The sequence below is a fragment of the Sphaerodactylus townsendi genome, linkage group LG02 (assembly GCF_021028975.2).
Source record: "Sphaerodactylus townsendi isolate TG3544 linkage group LG02, MPM_Stown_v2.3, whole genome shotgun sequence".
Lineage (NCBI taxonomy): Eukaryota > Metazoa > Chordata > Lepidosauria > Squamata > Sphaerodactylidae > Sphaerodactylus > Sphaerodactylus townsendi.
In genome coordinates, this window is record NC_059426.1 from 24,172,484 (window position 1) to 24,195,789 (window position 23,306).

The 23,306-nt window shown below is 41.8% G+C and overlaps 1 protein-coding gene across 1 annotated transcript in view; it reads left to right on the forward strand.

The window, feature by feature from the left end:
• The window catches only part of ZNF385B (zinc finger protein 385B), a 314,561-nt gene that overhangs the window by 22,363 nt on the left and 268,892 nt on the right, over positions 1–23,306 (forward strand). The gene's annotated exons all lie outside the window — the stretch shown is intronic.

Consider the following 23,306-nt stretch of genomic DNA (forward strand, 5'->3'; position numbering starts at 1 on the left):
AATAATAATAATAATAATAATAATAATAATAATAATAATAATAATAATAATAATAATAATAAAACTGCAAGCTTTGAGCCTGCTTTTTATGGGCTCTTCTGCACTGTAGGATTCAACCTTAATTCAACGTAGGTCTGACCCGGGTACTCCGCACAGCCGTAGCGTTTGACTCGTGTCTGTCTCTGCTCCCCCCCCCCCACTGTCAAATTTTCCAGCTTGACTGGGAGGTACGACTTTTTGCCGAACCCGGGTTGCACTCAAGCCGAAGCCAGAGGAATGCGGAATCTCCCTTGCCTCGACTCTGCCAGCCAGCCAATCACAAAGCAGTATTTCGGCCATGCGTGGAAAGGCAGGAGACTCCACGCGCGGTGCCGCTTCAAAAAAAACCCCTTCTTGTGCACTTGCGAAGCAACGACTCTCAGTTCTGCTTCGTTCTGCTCCGACAGAGAAGGCTCATGGCTTGAAAATGCAGATTCCACGCCGAAGTTTTGTGACAGGTGCAGGAGAAATCGGTGCTTTAATATGTGACGATTGTCACAATGTAGCTCCTACGTGGCAAAACGAAAAAAAGGGAAGCGCGCACACGTTTCCCGCCATAGAACAGCAGCCAATCGGAGAGATGAGGGGAAGGCTGAGAGATGCTGAGGGAGGTAACCCAGCCCTCTGAACTTCCGGGTCATGGAGAGACAGACCTACTTTACTGCACAATAGCGGAAAAATAGAAGAGTCGAGCTCAGGTAACGATTTCCGCAGACACGAGTTGACCCTAGGTCGCCTCTGCTGTGCGGAAAACCCCATAAGCTCGACCGAAGCCATGCTGAGTCCAGGATCAAACTGACCAGTTGGGCTAACTGGCTGCTGAGTTTTAGCCTTGGGTATTGAACTGCAGACTGGAAGGTTGAAGCCTGCAGTTTAAATTAGGATAATTCCTGCCACCTCTAGGTAAGTGGCAAACCTATACTGAATAGTAGCGGTAAAGTTACTCTTGCACATATTACCAGGAAATGTACCAAATGACATCTATAAATGTGTGCAGTCACAATCATCAAACACATTTTTTTAAAAAAATGATCCAATTAGCTGTGTGCTGAACATAAAATGTAGTTGAAGAGATAGTTGTTTTTCATATTTCATATTGTAAACAGACAAGCATGGAAGGTTTAGACTTAGAAAAAGCTATTGAGTGTAAGCTAGGAGATCATTCTACCTACTGTGTTGAGAATGACTCCTAAAATCTCAAGGCCAAAGCAATAAACAGGACACATCTATTACTGATATCTAGTTATGTCCAACTTCTTTGAGCAAGAAGCAATAAAATGGTTATAACAACAACAAAGTAACAACAAAAATTCCAGCAAATGGGTTGAATAACATTCTGTGTAATCTGTTTCGAGATTCAGTGAAAAAATGAAGAAGAGGAGGAGTTTGGATTTATATCCCCCCTTTCTCTCCTGCAGGAGACTCAAAGGGATTTACAATCTCCTTGCCCTTCCCCACTCACAACAAACACCCTGTGAGGTAGGTGGGGCTGAGAGAGCTCAGAAGAATTGTGACTAGCCCAAGGTCACCCAGCTGGTATGTGTGGGAGTGCACAGGCTAATCTGAATTCCCCAGATAAGCCTCCACAGCTCAAGCGGCAGAGCAGGGAATCAAACCTGGTTCCTCTAGATTAGAATGCACCTGCTCTTAACCACTACGCCACTGCTGCTCCTCAGTCGATAAACAACGTAACTCTTCTTAATAGAGGGTTTTAAAAGTTGTGCCTTTCAGAGTAGTGTAATCGGTGCAAAGGTATCATCCCTACCTGTAGTAGGTGCTTATATTTTTTTCTTCCTCAGTACAATCCACAGTCAAGCCCTTTTACTGATGCTTTGGGGTGCTGTATGAGGGGCCTGAGAAAACCCTAATCTTCCTTTTATGGAAGCAGGCTGTTGGCACAGATGGCCCTTGTTGGCTTTTGTTTGTGACATCACATACAGGCCTCAGAACTGTATAGAGACTAGATTGTCAGAGCCTAGGAACTGAGAGAGAACCATGTTTGGAGTATCACTCTGCCATGAACATTTGTTGGGTGATCTTGGGCCAGCTTCACACACAACCTTTCACAGGATTCTTGTTGTGAGGATGAAAGGGAACTATGCTGTTAAAAAGTCCCTTCAGATCCCTGTTTGGAGAAAAGCAGGGTATAAATATCTAAATAAATAAATAACAAGCCGTTCTCCCCTCTTCCTCAGCAGCTGGTATTTAGTGATATACAAGCAGGGTATAAATATCTACATCAGCGATTCTCAACCAGGGTTCCGTGGTACCCTGGGGTGCTGTGAGCATGTCCCAGGGGTACCGCGGCAACGCTACCAGCCCCCCTTACTTTTGTGGTGTCTCCTGCCGGCGCCAGCAAGGACATGGAACTGGCCCGGGGGGGTGGGGGGCAAGGCCTGCCGCAAGGTCAGCAGCCACTTCCCCCCCAGTGCTTCCCTTCACCCTGGGAGCGGAAGGTGGGGTGGGTGGGGTGGCAAGAACGGGCACTGGGAGGGGAAGGTGGGGGGGTTGGCATGGGTACCGTGAGATATGAAGAGTGAGGTCAAGGGTACCATGACGTTGAAAAGGTTGGGAAATACTGATCTAAATAAATAACAAGCCGTTCTCCTCTCTTAGCAGCTGGTATTTAGTGATATACTATCTGTGAATCCAGTGTTCTGATTAACTTCTCCTCCATAGATGTTCTAATCCTCTTTTAATGCCTTTTAATGGCGTTATTCCATGCTGATTGTTTTTCCTTGCAAGGTAATTATTAAATAAACCATTCAGCCTGAGTGACAATAATACTTAATTTTTAAAAAATATTTGTCATCTGATACAACTGGAAGCATTCTTTATTGTGAAATGTCCAGCGTCAGAATTGGCTGACAACAGTCACTTCCTTCACACTGTGATTCATACACTGGCACTTTACTTATTTTAGAAGTTTCTTTTCGGCGTTTCCTCAAGTTCTTCAACTGGGAAATGTCCCGCCCCACTATACCCTTTTCTTGGGGGACCTCACATCTCCGGACCAGACACAGGTCAAGAAACCTGTGTTACTAACAATGGTCTAGTACAGGGGTAGGGAACCTGCGGCTCTCCAGATGTTCAGGAACTACAATTCCCATCAGCCCCTACCAGCATGGCCAATTGGACAGAGGCTGATGGGAATTGTAGTTCCTGAACATCTGGAGAGCCGCAGGTTCCCTACCCCTGGTCTAGTAATTGGGAGGTGAGATGGGGAGCTTCACCTTTTGGCATTCACTCCCCCCCCCCATGCAACGTCATCAGCTATCTTCAGACCCTAGATGCAGGTAGAAGGGGATCTTTAGCTAAGGCTGCCAGCTCTGTGTTAGGATTTGGGTGTAGAGGGTAGAGTTTTGGGAAGGGAGAGAGGTCATTCGGGATGTGTTGCCTTAGAGCCCCCTGACCCCAGCCCCCGGTTTTCAAAGATACCATTTTCTCCAGGGGAACTGATCTCTATAGTTTGGAGATCAGTTTTAATTTAGATCCAATGTGGAGGCTGGCAGCAGTATCTTTAACCATTAAACTCAAAAGCTGAGCTCACCGAATGCAGGCCAGGATTTTTTAAATTAAATATTTTCATGTGCCCTTCAGTTTTGTGCATTGTTTGAATTTTGAGCAGATGTTTTATTTGAATTTCATCTGGTCTATGTAGTTTCTATAGTAGTTTAATAAAAGAGCAGAAGTTTAATTGAGTAATTTCAGGACTACTTTAGCTGAGATTGCTTTCTATATACGCTTTCTGTATCTTCATAAATGCTATAATTTCATAATATCTAATCACTGGAGGCTCTAAAATCTGCTGTACAGAGTTACACTGTTAAATTGTTGGTGTTGATAATCTTTTACAATAAAATACCATTTTATATCTTTGGAAGATAATCATTTGGATTAATTCTTACATTCATATCTATTCAGTATGTTTTCTATATCAGTGCTTCTGAACAGAGAAAGGAAAGAGAATAATGTGTATTTATAATCGCCCACTAGTGGTTCCATATCAAAACTAAGCAAAGCATGAAGGCCACGTATCAAAGAACTGCTTTTAGGTGTGTCGAAAGGCCTTGTGTCCCTCTGGTAATGGTTTTACTTCTTTTGGCCAATGGATTTTGACTCTTTATCTAAGCCTATCCTGGATCATTTCTCTCAATTTTAAAGTTGGTTTGCTGCTCTAGCACTATGGATTGAAAAATAGTTATTATTTTATTTATATTTCGCTTTTTCCCCCCTGGTGGGGGACCGAAAGTGTCTTTTCACATTGTTCCCCTCTCTTACAGCAGCAATCTTATGGGGATCTGTGAAACTGAAGCCCCTTCCGCACAAGCAAAATAATGCGCTTTCAAACCACTTTCACAACTGTTTGCAAGTGGATTTTGCTATTCCGCACAGCTTCAAAGAGCACTGAAAGCAGTTTGAAAGTGCATTATTCTGCATGTGCGGAATGAGCCTGAGAGATTGTAACAGGCTCAATGTCACCTGTTGGGCTTCCAAGTCTGAGTGGGGGATTCCAACTCAGGTCCTAGTCCAGTGGTGGCGAACCTTTGGCACTCCAGATGTTATGGACTACAATTCCCATCAGCCCCTACAATTGGCCATGCTGGTAGGGGCTGATGGGAATTGTAGTCCATAACATCTGGAGTGCCAAAAGTTCGCCACCATGGTCCTAGTCTGACATGTCACTTCAGTATCGTAGCAAGACAAGCACTCCTTGGAGCACACAATTGCTGCGTAATCTCTAGGCCTAAAAAACCCTCCAAATAGAATCCAATCAAAGCGCAGTACTTTAGTATCCATTGATTTAAATCAGAGGTCTTCAAACTATGGCCCTCCAGATGTTCATGGACTACAGTTCCCATCACCCTCTGCCATCATGGCCAAGTGGCAGGGCTGATGGGAATTATAGTTCCTGAACATCTGGAGGGCCATAGTTTGAAGACCCCTGATTTAAATTAAGCAATTCCTCCAAAGACATGGAGTTGGGTCTACTGCAAAATTCCCACTTCCACTAGAGCTCTTGTGCAGCTGGAAACACAGAGAAAAGACCGCTTTCACTAAGTAGCCAGTTTCACCAAGTCAAATGTACTGTATCATCACTTGAGTTTTTGTGTGCACAACAACTTGTGCAAACCATTTCTGGGCACTATAATATATAGGGAGGACAGTGATATGTGTTGCACAAGATCTTGCACAAGTAGAACTGAACTCAATCTATTTATATGTCCATTTTCGCATCGCTGGCTCTAAACCGTGGCCAGTTATGTGTAAAATCCTCATAGGAGAGCCTAACATATCCATTTCTGGAAAAAGTCCATGAAACTAGCTAAATGTTGACCCCCCCCCACTATCTCAGAAGTTACTGAGGATAATGATGGGATCTTTTGGTATGAAAATAGTATTCAAGAACAGAAATGCTGTACTTATCCCATTGCTGAAAAACGGAAATATTGAAAGTTATATACAATTATCCTTTTTGTATACTTTCTAGCATTGGGCATCTATAATCATGTAGCTCAAAAGGACAAAGGTATGTATATTTTAGTGTAACCCAAGAAGCAGACTTCTCTTATGAACCTAGTGGAAAGAGAATGTATTCATGGTAACCAGAAACCTTTGATATTCGCGTCTCAACCTTATAAAATATTAGATTGAAATTCATGTTTAGATTTTTTTAAAAAACAGTTTTGGTATTACTAACATTTTGGGGACTGCCCTTAAAAAGAAATAAGGATGAGAGGAATGAAAAAAAGAGAGTCTTGCTTAACATTCATCAGAGAGCCAGTGATGATATAGGGGTCAGACTGTTGGACTAGGATTTGTGACCCATGTTCTGGGTCCCAATCTGTCATGGGAGCTTCCTAGGTGACCTTGTTACATTTGTTCAGACTCATCTTAACTAACAGGGCTGTTGGGAGGATAAAATGCAGGAGGAGGGAATTATGTAAGCTACTTTGAGTTCTCATTGTGGAGAAAGGTGGGGTATAAAAGATGTAAAATACATAAACACATACATTGCAAATGTACTCACTGTTGGAAAGACAGAAACATTTTGGCATGTGGGTTGGAACCTATGAAGTATGGATATAGTGGTGCCTGTGAGGATTTTTTTCCTAGCCTGGTACCTTAATGCCAAAGATTGTGCCTCTCCCATTGATAAAGGACCACACAACTGCCATTGGCAGAGTAGGGAATTCTGCCAATGATGTTTTTGTTGGTACAAGGTGGGTATAGTGGCTAGTGCCTGGTTTCCCTTCTAAACTGATATTTGGTGACATGGTATTCTGTCCATATGGGTACTGTGTTCTCAAGCAGCAACTTTTTAGATGTGTCCTTGCCAAGTCCCTTGGAAAGTGAATGCTTTCAGTGGGCTTCAACAGATGCAGCCCTATGATTTGAAAGAAAATGTTGCGAGAAATACAGAGTTTAACTTTGGACTTTTGTGTACTTACAGCTTATTTCAAGGCTATTTGCTTTGCAGTGGGGTTTTCCCATGTTTTTCACTTTACACAAGAGAATAGGCTGGAGTACTCTTTCAGGCACTAGTTCTCAGGTTCCTTCAGCAGAGACAAGCTGGTCCAAAACAACAGCTTTTATTTGCAAGGAAAGCACCTCTTACAACCATCAGCATTAGCTAATACACAAGAACTAGAAATTGAAACCAAGAGCTCCTCCTAGCAGGACCAGATAATTATCACACAGATAATAGGGGAGGAGCAGAATGTTCTATTATATACACGTATACACAATAAAAGTATCATATTAGCAGAGCTCTTCTCTCTACTCTATTTGCATTTCATAAGACTCCTGCATGTTGTGTTGTTTTTCTGCAAACCCTGTTTGAGGAGGCTGCCTCCCCCCCTTTTTTTCTGGTGTCCAGCAACTCAAAAGATTGGTCTTTTGCTCCAGAAGTGGACCTGCAGCATTAAAACACACCTACCCACCCACCCACCCCCTCTTCTGATTGTTTGGAAATGGTGGCCAGCACAGCAGGAACACAACTGCTGTTGGGTTTGCTGGGAAGGGCAGAAAGGAGCAACAAAACCCAAATAAAGAACTACGCTTCCTGTTTAGCTGTTTTGCTTTGAGGAGAAGAGTGAAGAAGCGAAGCAACAGGAAAAGTCATGTTTTGCCAACACTGGGAAACCACACAGCTTCTCTGCCTTGCCCCATAGTGGCTTCAGAAAGGGAAAAATACATAAATGAACAATGCATAAAGGAAAGTCTAGGGCAGTGGTGGCGAACCTTTGGCACTCCAGATGTTATGGACTACAATTCCCAACAGCCCCTGCCAGCATGGCCAATTGGCCATGCTGGCAGGGGCTGATGGGAAGTATGATCCCTGCTTATCTGGAATATGAAAATTAACCATCTGATCTGAATTGAGAAGGAAAGGTAGCTTGCTGTGAGACAGAACTCACATGGGTAAGGGGCCTTTGTAACAATTCCATATTGATAGATAGGGATAGTAACTGAGCACTGAATATTCTGTAAAACACTGAGGTAATATTTGTAGCCTTACCTTCAGGAGGGAGGAGTTCTGTCATGATTTATCACATGTTATTTCCTGTTATTGGTGTCTCCAGAATTATGGAACTTACTTTTATAGATGGTTTCGAATCATTATGCTTTTACGAAATTACCTTGGAGGAGTCCCAAAATTCCAAAGTAAAAAAAAGAAGACTACTGGAAGTATAAAAGGCATGGTAATGTTTCCTAAGATTTCCCTCAGCCCAAGTAGTAGTCTGAGGCCGGACTGTGATGTTGTACCAATTAGAAAGAAGTAAAATTATCCTTTTCTACTGGATCAGCCAACAGCTCTTCTTAAGAGTGAATTGAATCCTGCGGTGAGTTGATACAAGGATCCTCCCTCCCCCTCCCCCTAGGAGTCCCTTCCGAATCTGAGAAAAGTGATTCCTGGGGACATGGGACCCCATTACTCTGTCCTCCATGAGCACCAGCTCTGCTTATATAACAGGTTGGCTTTACTTGTTCCTCTGCCCCTCCCCGCACTGTATCCCTTCAACCTGTATGGTTATTAGCCCACCCAGATGTCATGATCCCACTCTCGTTGCATCAAGAGAGAATGGTTGGAAGGGAAAGTGTGGTTATCAGTGTTTTCTGCTGTCAGATGGTTGGATCCATTCCCTAATTCTTTTGTTTTCAAAAATGCTAACCTCAGCAAGAATACACAATTTAGTAGTGAGCAGAACAGACAAAAGCAGGTTTTCTAGCTTTGGTGGTTTTATCTGGTCAGCACTTTATTATTATTATTTTAAATTCTCAGGTAAAATTGCTCCAAGGGAAGGAAACACTGCTGATGGGAACTAAATGCGGTGAGTGTGTTTTCAAAGCAACCCCACTGCATAGCACTTGTGTCTTCATCCTCAGGCTTAAGTGGTATCAGAGAAGCTGGGGTCATTGGAAAAGCAAGGATCTCAGGGTGAATGTTTAATTATTGCACTGATGAAGTGCTGTCAGACTAGGGCCCCTTCCACACATGCAGAATAATGCACTTTCAATCCACTTTCAATGCACCTGCTGGATTTTACTGTGCGGAATAGCAAACTCCACTTGCAAACAATTGTGAAAGTGCATTGAAAGTGTATTATTCTGCATGTGTGGAAGGGGCCTTTGTTCTTCTTGTCATTAAGTTGCTGTTGTTTAAGGATGGATGGTAGGCCAGCATTGGAGTGCATCTTGTAATTAGTGGGAAGAATATCTCCAGAGATATCTGCATGGGTTTCTTAATTCATAATATGTGTTACCAGGAGTACAGTTGGGAGATAAAGGTGATTTGATATATGTTAAAAGAATGGAGGTACAATGGCTTCGGTGATTTGATAGAATTACTCTTATGATGAAAACGTCAGTATTGTGGGGTTATTTCATAAATAAAGCCAAGCTCTTCTCCTAGATCAGGGGTCTGCAACCTGTGGCTCTCCAGATGTTCATGCACTACAATGGGAATTGTAGTGCATGAACATCTGGAGAGCCACAGGTTGCAGACCCCTGCCCTAGACTCTGTATAAAGTAGATGGTGTCAATCAGATATTTCCCAGATGATTATACAGGGAGGCATAATACCAGTGTCATTTTGTGTGAGTCAAATCAGAGTAACTTCCTGTCTTCCAGCTGGGATGATCATTTCTGATACTGTAGTAACCACCAGGAACCAACATATTTTACTTAATAAAAGCATTTAAAAATATTTTTGCAGGTGAAAATGAGCAGTATAGGATGATGGGTACTGCACTAAGGGGTTTCTGTGAGTCCTGAAAGAGAAAAAGTGCATTTGAATGAGCCATAGTGAAGCCGGGTCTCTGAAGGCCAAGTAAACTGAGGTGAACATTTGACTCAGTGATGATCCAGCACTGTTATCTATGCTTTTAGTTGAAGTCTCCCAAAACCTGCATTTCGTATCTCATAGGGTAAACTACCTTTTAACCCATATTGTTTTCTTAAACTGTAGTAGTCCGCAGTTTGTGTTGTGCTTGTAGCATACAATAGATAAGGTAAGGGTATTATTTAAAGTATGATAAGAAGGAAGTATGCATTCTCTATTAATTTATAGTTCATGCATTATTGAGTAGGCATGCATTGATTGGTTATGTGTTACTGCCGCCTTGTGATGTATATAACTTGTTATAAAACTTGTTATACGTATCAGAGATGAACTATGTAACAGTGTCAACATCTTGAGTTTTCTTAAGAATAGATTGTTTCCTAGATCATGAGCAATAAATAGAGTTTCCACTGCACTTGTTGGTAGTAATTTAGAGCTCTTCCTTGAACCCAGCTGAAATTTGTAATTCTCTTGTCAGTTCCAAACAAAAAATGGCATTTTCAGCACTGTAGGCTCCAGTGGTCAGAGCAACACCAACTACACTCAAGGAGGCAACATGAATTCTACAAGCTTAGGACAAGCATGGACTCCTGCAAGTGCTTTTTCACTGCAGAATAGTACTGTGGAGAAAATCATGCTTTGAGGATTTTTTGTTGAAAAAAAAATTAACACAAGGTCCAGGGAAGTTGGTACAGCCACTTTGATTAAAAGTCCAACCAAGGGATCTGTCGCCAACATTTCTGATTATATAAACGCTGTAAAGCAAATGGAAAGATGTAAACAGTATCTATGATCTAAAATCAGAGGTGGGATCCAGCAGGTTCTCACAGGTTCCCGAGAGTAGGTTACTAATTATTTGTGTGTGCCGAGAGGGGGTTACTAATTGGTGATTTTGCCATGTGATTTTTGCCTCAGTTACGCCCCTCCCCTCTCCTTGTCTTGGCGCAGGAGCGAAGCAGTCTAGCAGGAGGTGCACCTCTCGTCGCGTGGCAGCCTGGCACCATTTCCTGCCCAAGGACTGCCGGCTGTGTCCACCCCAGCCCTGCCCAAGAATGCCCGCCCGAGATGCCTGTACGCCCTGGGTGCCTGCCAAGCCCCACTGGCGCTACGTCACTGTTTGAATCCCACCACCATGGGAACCTGTTACTAAAATTTTTGGATCCCACCACTGCCTAAAATCCCAAAACATTTTTCTGGCCAAACCTGCAATAAAATGAATGTGTGAGAGTACTAAACAAAGACTAATAAAATCCCTTACCGCCCAGTTCTGTATGGGACAGGGAACGGGCTTGTGGAACCATCATGGGTATGGCAAATGGGTAGATGAGCAGGCTCTACACAGCTCTAGTCTAAGTAAATGTGCTAAATGTTTGACTAATGCAGGTGTACCTTTGGTTGTCAACTTTTGCACGGATTCCACAATAATTCAGTAAAGGTGATGTCTACAGGAGCAGCGGATTTCAGTACTTGAGTATCTGGTTAAACCTTTAGATTGGATTTGGTTAAGGTGAAAGGCACTTTTGGAGAAAGAACTGCCAAATGGCAGAATTGAAGAACCTAAGAAAAGCGCAAAGAGAGTGTAGAGCAGGGGTAGGGAACCTGCGGCTCTCCAGATGTTCAGGAACTACAATTCCCATCAGCCTCTGTCAGCATGGCCAATTGGCCATGCTGGTAGGGGCTGATGGGAATTGTAGTTCCTGAACATCTGGAGAGCCGCAGGTTCCCTACCCCTGGTGTAGACTAGAAGGTCAGGCCTTAGACTTTTGAAAAGTAGATTTTGACAAATTTGGTGTATCATTAAGCCATTGCTTTGGCAAGAGAAAACTCTTTGAAAAGGATTTTATGAATAGCTCTGGCAGCTTTAAAAAAAATATTGCGCAGGGAATATAAATATGATCCATAGCTGTGGAGAATGAAAAGAACAACGGTGAGAATTGTTGAAAACCCAAGTGATTTGGACAGAGCTCTTCTCAGCGATCAGAGAGTCAAAAGGAATACCAAGGAAGGCAATACAAAGAGTGACTGCATTCCCGTACCAGGATTAAAAGGAAAGGCAGACAGTTACGCTATGCAGTGAGAACTAATGTAAAGCAGCTTGTTTTGCAGTATCCTGGGAAGAGGAAGAAAAGCAATTCTGAAGGACATGCGAAAAGGATGAAGAAATCCCCCAGATCAGTGTAGTGGAAGCCAATGAAATGTTTATGCTATGTTATCATATATTCAACAGACAAAGGTCTTTTACCACCTGGTTCAAAAAATAATTTGCAAGAAGTTACTCCCATGGTAGAGGTATCTGCAAACTCTGGGAAATCTCCAGGTTGGAAAAAAAATGTTGAGGGGAAAAAAGTATTGGTTAAATAAAAAACACACTCAGACCATAAAAGCAACTGAAACTCTGCTTTGGGTAACATTTTTAGCTGTTCTAGCAGCTCATAATGGTAGCTGCCATTTGGCTGGATAAGGGACGGAGGTGAGTCGGGGAGGGTGTTAAAAGAAACCTTTGGGGGCAGTGAAAAGGAGAAGGAACACAGGCCAGCCAGCAAGGATGGAAAAAATTGGAAGCTGGAGCTGTTCAGAGGGGTGGGTATTTGGAAGTGCAGATAAGTGAAATAGGTTTGGCAGTTCCAAGTTAGGAAATACCTGGAAATTTAAGGGTGGAACCTGAGAGGGGCGGGGTTTGGGGAGGGGAGGAACTTCAATGGGGTATAATGCTATGGAGTCCACCTTCCAAAGTGGCCATTTTCTCTAGATGAACTGATCTGTCACCTGGACATCAGTTGTAATTGCAGGAAACCCCTAGGTACCCCCTGAAAGTTGGCACCCGTAAGTCATCTTTATAGTTTCCATGATGTATTACTCTATTAGGATGTTTGAGATTTTAGCCATTACCTGTTAGTTGTTTCCTGCTGTCTGTGACTTAGGGCATCGTCAGTGTTCAGTAGGACAGAGGAATATGTGGTGTAGTGGTTAGTGTTGAACTAGGATCTAGGGCAGCGGTTTTCAACCTGTGGGTCGTGACCCCTTTGGGGGTTGAACGACCCTTTCACAGGGGTTGCCTAAGACTCTCTGCATCAGTATTCTCCATCTGTAAAATGAATAAAGGGGGGGGGGTCACCACAACATGAGGAACTGTATTAAAGGGTTGCGGCATTAGGAAGGTTGAGAACCACGGATCTAGGGCATCCAGATTCAAATCCCCTTCTGCTATGGAAACTTGCAGCGTGATCTTGCACCAATTACACTCTCAATCTAACCACTCTACCCTCTCAACCTAACCATTCTGTCAGTGTTGTTGTGAGGATAAAATGGAGTAAAGGAGATCAGTGTAAACCACTTGGGGTCCCCTTTGGAAAAAAGGTGAGGTACATAAATGCACTCTTCTCCCATGCCTCACTAGGCATGCAGGGACATGAGGGGAGTAAACTGATTCTGTAGATTTTTGACAAGTTATTGGTCCTATACTCCATCCCACCAAAAGATACAAATGCTGTTCTGCGTTGAGGAAGTGAAAGCAGTGAGCTTCCACTGTAGAAAAGAAGTCCCAATATTAAAATGTCTGCCATGGATAAAACCACCGGTATCTCTGGAATCCCCTGGCCTATCACAACAATTTTAACTGGATTCTGCTCAGTGGCCCCCGAGGAATCTCCCCCGTTAATAGTTTTTTAAATATAATTTGGACCCCCTGATTTTTTTCCAAAATGGCTACCACGTGTAAAAATGCCTGCATTTCTAAAATCCCTTGTGCTATCACAATTTTTTAAAACTTCATTCTGCTTGGGGCCACCTAGGGGTTCTTCTTCACCCATTGGTTTTTCAAAACTCAAACCTTCCATTTTTCCTGGTCCCCTAAGATGGTTACCACCTCCTTGCAATACAAAGAAGGTCCAGGAAATGGCTGCGGATTAATTCAACATTGAGGTTCTATCTTTCTTTGAGACAAGGTATAGGTATCACAAGATGTTAGTGTTTGAACAGGAATGGCTTCTCACCCAGGCTGATGTGACCAGTGGTTCATGGATCTCAATGAATTCAGCATATTGACTGTGACATTTCTCTGAAGAGTAGATAGTAAACTGAATATGAGCTCAATGCAATACAGTTTTAACAAAAGGATATTTTAGGTTAGAGTTAAAAGGAGTGATATTGTCAAGATCTGGAAAATAAGCTACATTGCTGTTTTCAGTGCTAATGAGACCTCATGTGGAGAACTCTCTTTTTTCTGGGCACCACTGTTTGAAGAAAACTGTGGTAATTTGGAAAAAGTCAATTAGTGGGAAAGAAAGCAAGGGTGGGGGGAACGGTACGGGCCTTAAACACAAAACTGGAAACCGTTGAATGATTGATGAGATCAACTTGTGGAAAGGATAGAAGATTTTTTTAAAACAATACCAGGAAAAGGGGAGATGAGATAGGACAGTTTTCCCCCTTAACTTCTTTAGTAATCTTTATCTCAGGATGCTAAAAGCTATCAAAAGGCTGTTCAAAAGTATCCCAGACTGTGATTCCCCCCAGCTACTAGAACAAGTCCAAACAAAACATAAAATCACACCACATTACTTGCATTGGTATTAAATCCCCAGAGCGACCACGGCCCTTGTAATTTTATCTCCCTGTTAACACCCCACCCCACCAGCAATATATCTAAAATTAGGAATACTGAGGAAGAGAACAAAGTGAGAAACAGGGATTCCTGTAGTAGCTCAAAAATTGAAAGTTGTATTTAGGCTTGAACTTTATTTTTATTTTTTTATTTATTCATTAGATTTCATAGACCACTTCATCCCCGGAGGGCTCTAGGCAGTTCACAACACAAAACTAAAGAGCAATCAATAAATAACTTCAGTTACCTCTAAAAACATTAAAATCAGTATGCAGCATAACATCCCTATATTATCGGCACCCAGTCTTAAGGCTGGGAGGGACTGGCAGCGCCCCAAATGGAACTAATATAGGGCACTGCCAGAGATGACACTATGACAAGACCTCACAAGGGGGCAGCCTCCGCGGCCGGCCTCACCAAAAGCCCAGAGGAACAGCTTGGTCTTATAGGCCCTGCAGAACTCACTTCGATCTAGCAGGGCCCGGACAGCTGGAGGAAAAGCTTTCCACCAGGCAGGGGCCAGGGCCATAAAGGCCCTGGCCCGGGTAGAGGTCAGCCGCATCATTGAAGGGCCTTTGAGATTCAGAAAGTATCCAGGAAATTTGGTAAGAGTTTAAATGGTAGAGGAGAAAATAAATGTAACTCATAGAATACTGAATCAGGGTACCCTAAAAAACGCTAACGGTGAACCAGATGAAAACTGGGAGCTCTTTGTATGAAACCCCCAGGATTTAAAAAAATACCGTTGTTGGTTACGTGGTGCCTGAATTCAGACCAGGTGTGTTTAAATACCATCATATTACTTTGAGAGCCAGCATGGCGTAGTGGTTTAGAATGGCTGACTCTAATCTGGAGAACTGGGTTCAGTTCCCCATATTTCCACATGAAGCATACCAGTATAGAAACAGGTACCCCACATATTTTCCCCAACAGGGCAGTTGGGAGCTCTAGACTTGTAACTTGCAGCTTGTTGTCTGGTTTGGCCTTGAAAATATGAAGTCTAGCACAGAGGAAGGGTCAAGCATGCCCTCGGTCACTTAGAACTGAATCCAGAGTGTGTGTATTTGTGGGGGTGAATCTCCCACTGGATGTGGCATGGGCTTGTGCCAAGGGGAGTGCTCACTCAGCTGGCATAAGGGGCACCTCCACCAGCAGTAAAGACATCCACGCCTTTGGGTGGGTGTGGTGGAACTCTGCGGCAACTGCACCCAGAAGTTTCAGGTGACTGCAATGCTTGTTGGATGTGAAATTGAGCACCAACAGGGGAGGGGGCGTTCTGGGGATATGGAGCGGACTGCAGGAGGATTCCACTGACATGACCCCACCTCCATCTGGATTGGGCTGCCCGATTTTGAAATCACAGGATGACGCCAGTTAGTATGCGAAGAGTGCCTCTAAATAGGATTAAATCTGCATTAGGTACAGCATAGGATATAACACCTCATGAGAAGGTATTTATTTTCTGTGCTGAGAAAACCACCCCAGGCGAACTGAGGGATATGGTGTCAGCTTTGCTCTGCGGTCACCATCTGAGCCGGTTTTTTTGCTGAAGCATACCGATGACTTTGACACCCATGGAACAGTGGTTTAGCAGTGGAATATTCTGATAGGAATGCTAAGTAATTTCTTCAATGATTACCAGCAGTTTGAGGAATGTTTTTAAGTACAGAGGGAATCCTTTTGGACAGAGAATTGGATGACTGCCCCATATTCTGTGGCTATTGGGAGATTCCAAGTCCTTTTATGATGACGGATGTGTAGTTGTGTTGCTGGCTATGTTATCCATCTGAGTTAAAAGTTACCTTTGGTAATAGAGATGGGCAGCTACTTAATCTGATTAGTTGTAATGTTATATCATGCCTTCCAGGGACTTATAGCATGAAAGGATCTTTAGGAAGTTTGCTTAGATGTCATGTATTTTATTATTATTTAACAATAATGGCTATGTGATGTCACACACTTAAAAATGTAAAACTTCTGGAAATTTTAAAGCTATGAAAACTTTTTTTGTTTGTTTCTGTTAAAAATTGAAATTTGGAAGGAAATTGGCATATGTGCAATACTTATTTTCTTACTAGATCTAAGCTGATTTTACCTATTTAGCAACTTAAGATGCATCATTTATAACTTCGTATATAAAATGGTTCTACTAGGCATACTTATGGAATTTAAAGTATAAATGTCTTAGTTTTCTACGAGAAACATGGAAAATATCCCTGAGAGAGAGAGTTGCAAACTGCTGTACCTATGCTGCCTTAGCATATAAGTCAAAATCCTTCCAAACCCTCAGACGAACATTAGAAATACTATTATTTGGGGGATGGGGTAATCCTGTTAGACAAGATCTTGGAATACTGAAGGAGTTGAAACTGAAAGAGTTCTCATTAACAAGAATCTACGTAGCGACTGACATGTTCGTGGGTCTTGCTTTGATGAAGTGTCTCTTGCTTCCTAAGAATCTCTGTACTCTCAGAAATCACTGGAGATCATAATTTAAACAAGTCACACATTTGTGATTCAAGAACCAGTCACAGCCAATGGAACATGGGCCTTTAAAGATTTCAGATTAGCTCTCAATTTAGTTTTAACTTTTTCCTTGTCTTTGCGTGATGAAAGAGAATTGCCAATACTTGATATTTTTAAAAATCTACTTGGGGCCCGGGATCCTATATAAAAGTGAGGGGCGTGTGAAGAATGGCAGACCGAATACCAAACACCTTTTGGTTCAGCTTGTGGCAGATGGTGGCAGACAATGGTCTAAGCCTGTTTTCTGGATCAAATGCTAAGCAAATGAGATGGACATGGGTGCTCACTGTCACATTGCAACCATTAATCTCTTAATCTCTTCTCAATAGAATCTGCTGGGTTCTACACACATGCATGCAGTGTGCAGCGTTTCACGTATGAAATGGTACAGTACTCCAGTTCCTTAGTATATGTGCATCAGGGCTACACAAGTCAAGGATGTGTGTCAATATTTTTTTTAAAAAAGCCCAAATCCTCCATACTTAATACAATTCTACCATTGTAGTATAGCACTCGTCTACTGTATTTTTATTGATTTGATTTCTATCCAGCACTCTCTTGATTAAGGGCCCCTTCCGCACATGCAGAATAATGCATTTTTAATCCACTTTCACAATCGTTTGCAAGTGGATTTTGCTATTCTGCACAGTAAAATCCAGCTGCAAAGTACACTGAAAGTGGATTGAAAGTGCATTATTCTGCAGGTGCGAAAAGGGCCAAGGTTGGGCTCAGGGCAGCTAACATGAAGAAATATGCATACATTTATGTTAATAGTTATCTTAATAAATGGTGTCAGAAAAGAAGGCCCCTCCTTGCGTGAGTGGGTAGTAGGAGACAGAGGAAACAACGGGGGTACAAATCCTCGGAGGGTCTTGTGCACACTAGCTGTGAATAGTTGTTGTAGAACAGTTTATAATGAAATGTGGGTACAGCTTCTCTGGTAACAAGTCAAAAAAGTTTCCAAGACAACATTTTTGGGTTGCATGGCATCCTAATTAATATTTCTTATGGGTGGTGTGTCAAGACAAAAAGGATTTCCAAGCCTTGCATAAATTAGGATATCAGAGAATATTTTTAACAAGGGCTGTCATTTTCTGTGTGTCTAGGTGGTAATGCAGCATAAAAGTCAATTCTGCTGTGCGCTTAAGGGATATAATTAATATCTGTAGCTAAAAATAAAAAGTGCAAAGTAGTAATTATCTTTTTTAAAAAAAGACGCAGAAGTGCCGACGACAGGGTTGTGACCGAGGAGCTATTTCTCCTCCTCACTGGAGAACTTGCAGGGTGATTTTAGGGGGAAAAAAGGCAGTAATTTTTTTGAAAAAACTAACAGTAATGAACATTAGGAATATTGTTGGGACAATTCAGTTTTCAAAATGAGCAACTAAAACCTCTTCCTTCTTTAAGTGTAGTCATTTTTATTTTATTTTACAGTGAGGTATCCTTATTGATTGGAACTATGTTTGCAGGTAATTCATGTCTGCATGTAATTTGGTCAATCCTCTAATTATTACAGGTCTGTGTATTGATCAGAAAAGGGCATTCGCCACCACAAAGCCAGCTTTGTAAGGATGATGGAAGAACCGCCCTTGTTTTAAACCAGCGGTGGCAAACCTATGGCACGGGTGCCAGAGGTGGCATTCAGAGCCCTTTCTGTGGGCACATGTGCACAGAGTTCATCATGGGGGTGGGGGTGGAAAATCACTCCTCCACACACATCTAGGCTAGCCTGGGCACGATCCTTTACCTGGGAGTAAGCGCAGCTGCTGGCAATGGGGCTTGCTTCTGAGTAAACCCTCCTAGGGTCGTGATTCACCCATTCGAAGCGTTGCACGGTTGCTTCATCAAGCTTACTCCCGAGTAACATGCGCCTCGGAGCCAACTGTTTTTGCTAAATTAAAACCTCAGCATTCAGGTTAAATTGCCGTGTTGGCACTTTGCGATAAATAATTGGGTTTGGGGTTGCAATTTGGGCACTCGGTCTCGAAAAGGTTCGCCATCACTGTTTTAAACCAACTGATGTTGCTTGTGCTCTCTGGTTAACCAGCACGCTTGCTCTGCTGAAGAAAGACCTGATAGTTGTGTGCCTATTTCTGCATTCCCTTGCTCTTCACAACCTTTGCTTGCCATGTGGGGGCAAATTAGTTTGATTGATGTGTGGGTTTTTTTTTCCCACTGGTCTCAAGAGAAATAGTGTGACAAAGTGAGAGTTTTCGCTTAAATACCAGATTGGAAAGCTTGAAAGAAAGACAGCATTTAGGTTAGAGCGATGTGTTTTTCTTGTGCTGTTTTTCCCTGCTTGGAGTACTTCATAAAGTTGAGATTTAAATCAATTTATCTTTAAACTGTATCAGTCTCTATAACTAGTACCCAGTGAAATCGCCTTAACATGCTGTGTCGTTGTTTCCCAAGTATACTAGAGAGTATAGTGGTGTAGTGGTTAAGAGCAGGTGCACTCTAATCTGGAGAACTAGATTTGATTTCCCCGCTCTGCCACTTGAGCTGTGGAGGTTTACCTGAGGAACTAGATTAGACTGTGCACTCTAATGTCGAACCGGGTTTGATTCCTCACTCTGCCACTTGAGCTGTAGTGGCTTATCTGGGGAACTAGATTAGCCTGTGCACTTCAACACATGCCAGCTGGGTGACTTTGGGCTAGCCACAGGTCTTTGGAGCTCTCTCAGCCCCACCCACCTCACAGGGTGTTTGTTGTGGGGATGGGGAAGGGAAAGGAAATCGTAAGTCCCTTTGAGTCTCCTTACAGGAGAGAAAGGGGAGATATAAATCCAAACTCTTCTCTCTTCTATAAAGAGAAAGAAATTCTGAGTGGTGGTCATACCTCTGGACTGATCAAATGTCACATGGATCTGATGTAGCTCTCCTTGTGTTGTGTGGTTATTATAATGCAAGTAGAATACTGAATTTAATGTCCTTATGTTCCATAATGCAAATATGATTATATAACTGGGGGAAAAAAAGATGTGTATAAAGAAGTAATTCTGTATTACTGTGTATACTTTGTACTATCTGTAGGGTTCTAATGTATCATTTGTGCATTGTTCAGCATGTTGTGTTAATACTGATGCTTTCAGCTCTGTTTCAAATTTCTGCTTGGTTTCCGATTGCTGCATATCTGATCCTATTGTGTAGCTCACTGGATGTCCTGTCCTGTTAACTGTATTGATTTGCACTGTGTAATTTCCCTTGAGTCGCAGTGAGAAAGTCGGACTATAAATAATGTAACTAAATTAATCAAAAAGGAATTGGAATCCAGGGCTGCAGATCAGTACAATTCTGTTTTTGCACATTATCTTTTGGCTCTGTGCAAATTTATGCAAATCTTTTATGTGCCGGCAAGGACGATCTGTTCATTTGCTCACCTATTGTGGTGGGTAAATGAACAGATTGTATTCTGTTCGTTTATTTGTGTGATTGCTAAAAGAAATCTTAATTAAAGTGAGTGCCCTAATTATTTCCCTTTCATCGTGCTTCCTCCTAATCCATTCGGGATGGATAAAAACATGTTGAATGTTTTCTGTGGTGTCATGGTAAGAGTGTCAGAGTAAACTCTGGGAGATTCAGTTTCAAATCTCAAATCTCTACTCTACCATCAAGCTTGGTAGGTGACCTTGGGCCGGTCACCTTTCTCTGTACCTCACCTGTATTACAGGGTTATTACGAAGGGAAAATGGGGAAGGTATGCCACCCTGAGCACTTTGGAGGAAGAGCAGGCTAAGAATGCACTAGAGAGACAGAATTCATCAAAGAAAGAGAAAATGCTTAATCCATTGAACATAAGCTTTCCATAAACTTTTTTTTAAAAAAATGCTGGTCCTCTGATTTACCTATTTGCTTCATTTATTGTCTGCTTTTCTTATTGAGACTCCAGAAGAATTTTCGTAGTTGTCACTTTTTTTCTTCTTGTCCTCCAGTCTTGGTACGTGAGTAGTACCGTCAAGGTTTAACTGGTCTTGAATATTGAGATGAAATATTAAAAACATACCCCCAAATCCCAGATTCCAAAAGACAGAGGTAATTGTTTGTCATGTCTTTTGGAACAAGGTAGAAAGTGAATTTTGGATATGTTTTAATAATTAAAATAAGAATGTACAGTGTGTAGATTATAGCTATACAAATGCATTGCAGAGAGATGCCTGAATAATGAAGGGAAGGGGAGAGGTTTGCTCTTGAAGTTTGCTCTAATGAATCTGCTATGTCATTGTTTTAAGATAAGGTACACTTATCCCCTGGCTTATAAACTTGCATATCTATACCTATGCTTTATGCTAAATTGCAACAACCAAATTATCCTCAAAAGGGTACTAAAAGTCTTAAAGAAGAGCTGCTCAGATTGTCGGTGACTTATGTTTGCAGGAAAATGCTGTAGGTGATAAACCTCACACATAATGCTGCATGTGTTTAAAGGTAAGAGTTGATCATAAAGCTCAATCTGAATTGGGCTGTTGCCATTTAGAGAATCTTCGTTGATTAATCGTGTAAATTTTAGTTAATTAAGCCTCTATAAACAATTGTTCAATGTCCGTCAAGGAAAGAGTATCCCCAATAATTCACTCCACTGTTTTTCAATGAACAGAAATGCTGATGTTCAAATTTTCATAACTCTTTAGGGAACTTACCCTGATCATCAGTCATCCATGAAACATGCCTCTTCGTATGTATTTTTACTTGAGTAAAAAATACCTTTGAAGCAGAAAGTATACTGGTTGATTTCCTGCCCTTTTAAAAAAATCAGAATTCCTATATGGACTGAAGCACCTTGGTGAAACTGATAAAATTGCCCTGCTAATATTTAACCCCAGGGATATTTTTAACATGTGCCTGTCTAATTCTAAAGGCGCGAAATATAATTTTTACGTAGACCATAGTAACGCACCTGTTGTAACCAGCAAAAAGATTTAATAGGTGAAAGTCATGTCAAAAGCAAGGAAACCCATTCAAAAAAGGCAATAGATGTTTAGCTCTTATGGACAAATACAAATAGCAACTAAATATGAAATTAGATAAAGTTTCAATTACAGTTCTACCATAATGGCAAAAATTTCTGGGAGTTCTGCAAGTGGAAAGGCATTTACTCCAGCCAAGAAAAAAAAAGGTTGACAAAAATTGGCACTGTTAGAAAATCAAAATAACTTGGCAAAACTGGAAGAAGTGGGTCTGAACCCCAACCTCCAAAAAAGGGGGATCAGTGTCTCCTAGCATCTAAACTGGGTGGAATTCAGCAAGCTTTTCTACTGAAGAAGAGAGTCCTGTTATGATTTTCCCAAAGGCCATGCTGGGAATTAAGGGGCCAACATGGGCAAAATCCATGGTTGGAACAAGGGACATAAGACCAGTAAGGCAAATGGGTCCATTCAGAAAGTAGAAGGTTTTCCTGAATTAGGTAAAAGGAAAGAAGCACAGATTCCGACAAAGTAACTGCAAGTTAATAGCAAGATAATCAAAAAGAAAACTTGAGGAGAGGTTTGCTGAGAGCTTTAAAACTTTAAACTACAGAATTCACTGCAGGTATGAGCATGGGTGGCTTCAAAAGGGAGTTTGATGGACTCATGGAGGATAGGTACATTTTAAGTATGGTGACTGAAGAGAACAGTTCTATTCAGAGGTACCAAACCTTTGAATTATTGGTGCTAGAGGGAAGCATCAATAGAAGGATTCGGCCTCTATGCCCTGTTTGGCCCTCCAAGGTAGTTGGTTGGTCATTGTGTGGAACTGGTTGCTGGACTGCAAGAATCACCGATCTGATCAAACTGTGCTGCCGTTATGCTCTTGTGTTCTTGCGGCTATAGTAAGTAGATGGATTTGGTGAGATTGGGCAAGAAAAGTTTTGGAGTTCATGTATTTGTCACAGCAAATATCTTAGGAGAAACTCAGTGATGCAATGAGGTAATTTTAGACTCTGAGTTTAGGTCACTTAGGTTGCAACCCCCCCCCCCACACACACACACACATATGATGATGTATACTTCAAATGTGGCTGTTCATTGTGTTTTGGGGGCTTCCTGTACTGAAATAATGAGCCAGAGGTCCGGAATCTGCCCAACCTGATGAACTGAACTGGCATTATCTCCGATGAGTGAGAAAAGGATCAACGATTCTTCGACATTTGCCTTTTGCAGCTTTTATAAATGAGTGGTGGTGGAAAGTGGCATCAAGTCACAGTCAACTTATGGTGGTCCCATATTTCAAGGCAAGGGACTAACAGAGGCGGTTTGCCATACCCTGCCTCTGTGAAGCAACCCTGGTAGTCCTTGGTGATCTCCCATCCAAGTACTACCAAGGTGGATCCTGCTTAGCTTCTGAGATCTAACGGGATGATGCTAGCCTGCGCCATTCAGGAAATGTCTCAGTTATTGCTAATGATTTCATTGCACTGTTTAATGTATTGCTTGTTGTTGCATTAGTTGATTGTTATGTTTTGTTTGTGGAGTTAATGTATTGATGCATTGGAAACATATGGTTGTAAATGTATCAATATATTTTGATTTAATTGTTATATATTATTATTCTGATGTTTTTGATTATTGCTATGTAGTTATGTATTATTGCTAATGTATTGACTTATGATTAATGTCGTGGATATTATGGATTTAGTGGTATACATTAATGTGCTGCAGATGCTGCTGTTATTGTTCTCCGAAATAGTTTAGTTCGAAATGTTAAGTCGCCGTCGGTAATCTGGCTCTATTTTAGTTCTATGTAATTTATCATTGTTATATTGGTATACTGTATCTGTTTATTATGTTGTTAGCCGCCCTGAGCCCTTTGGGGATA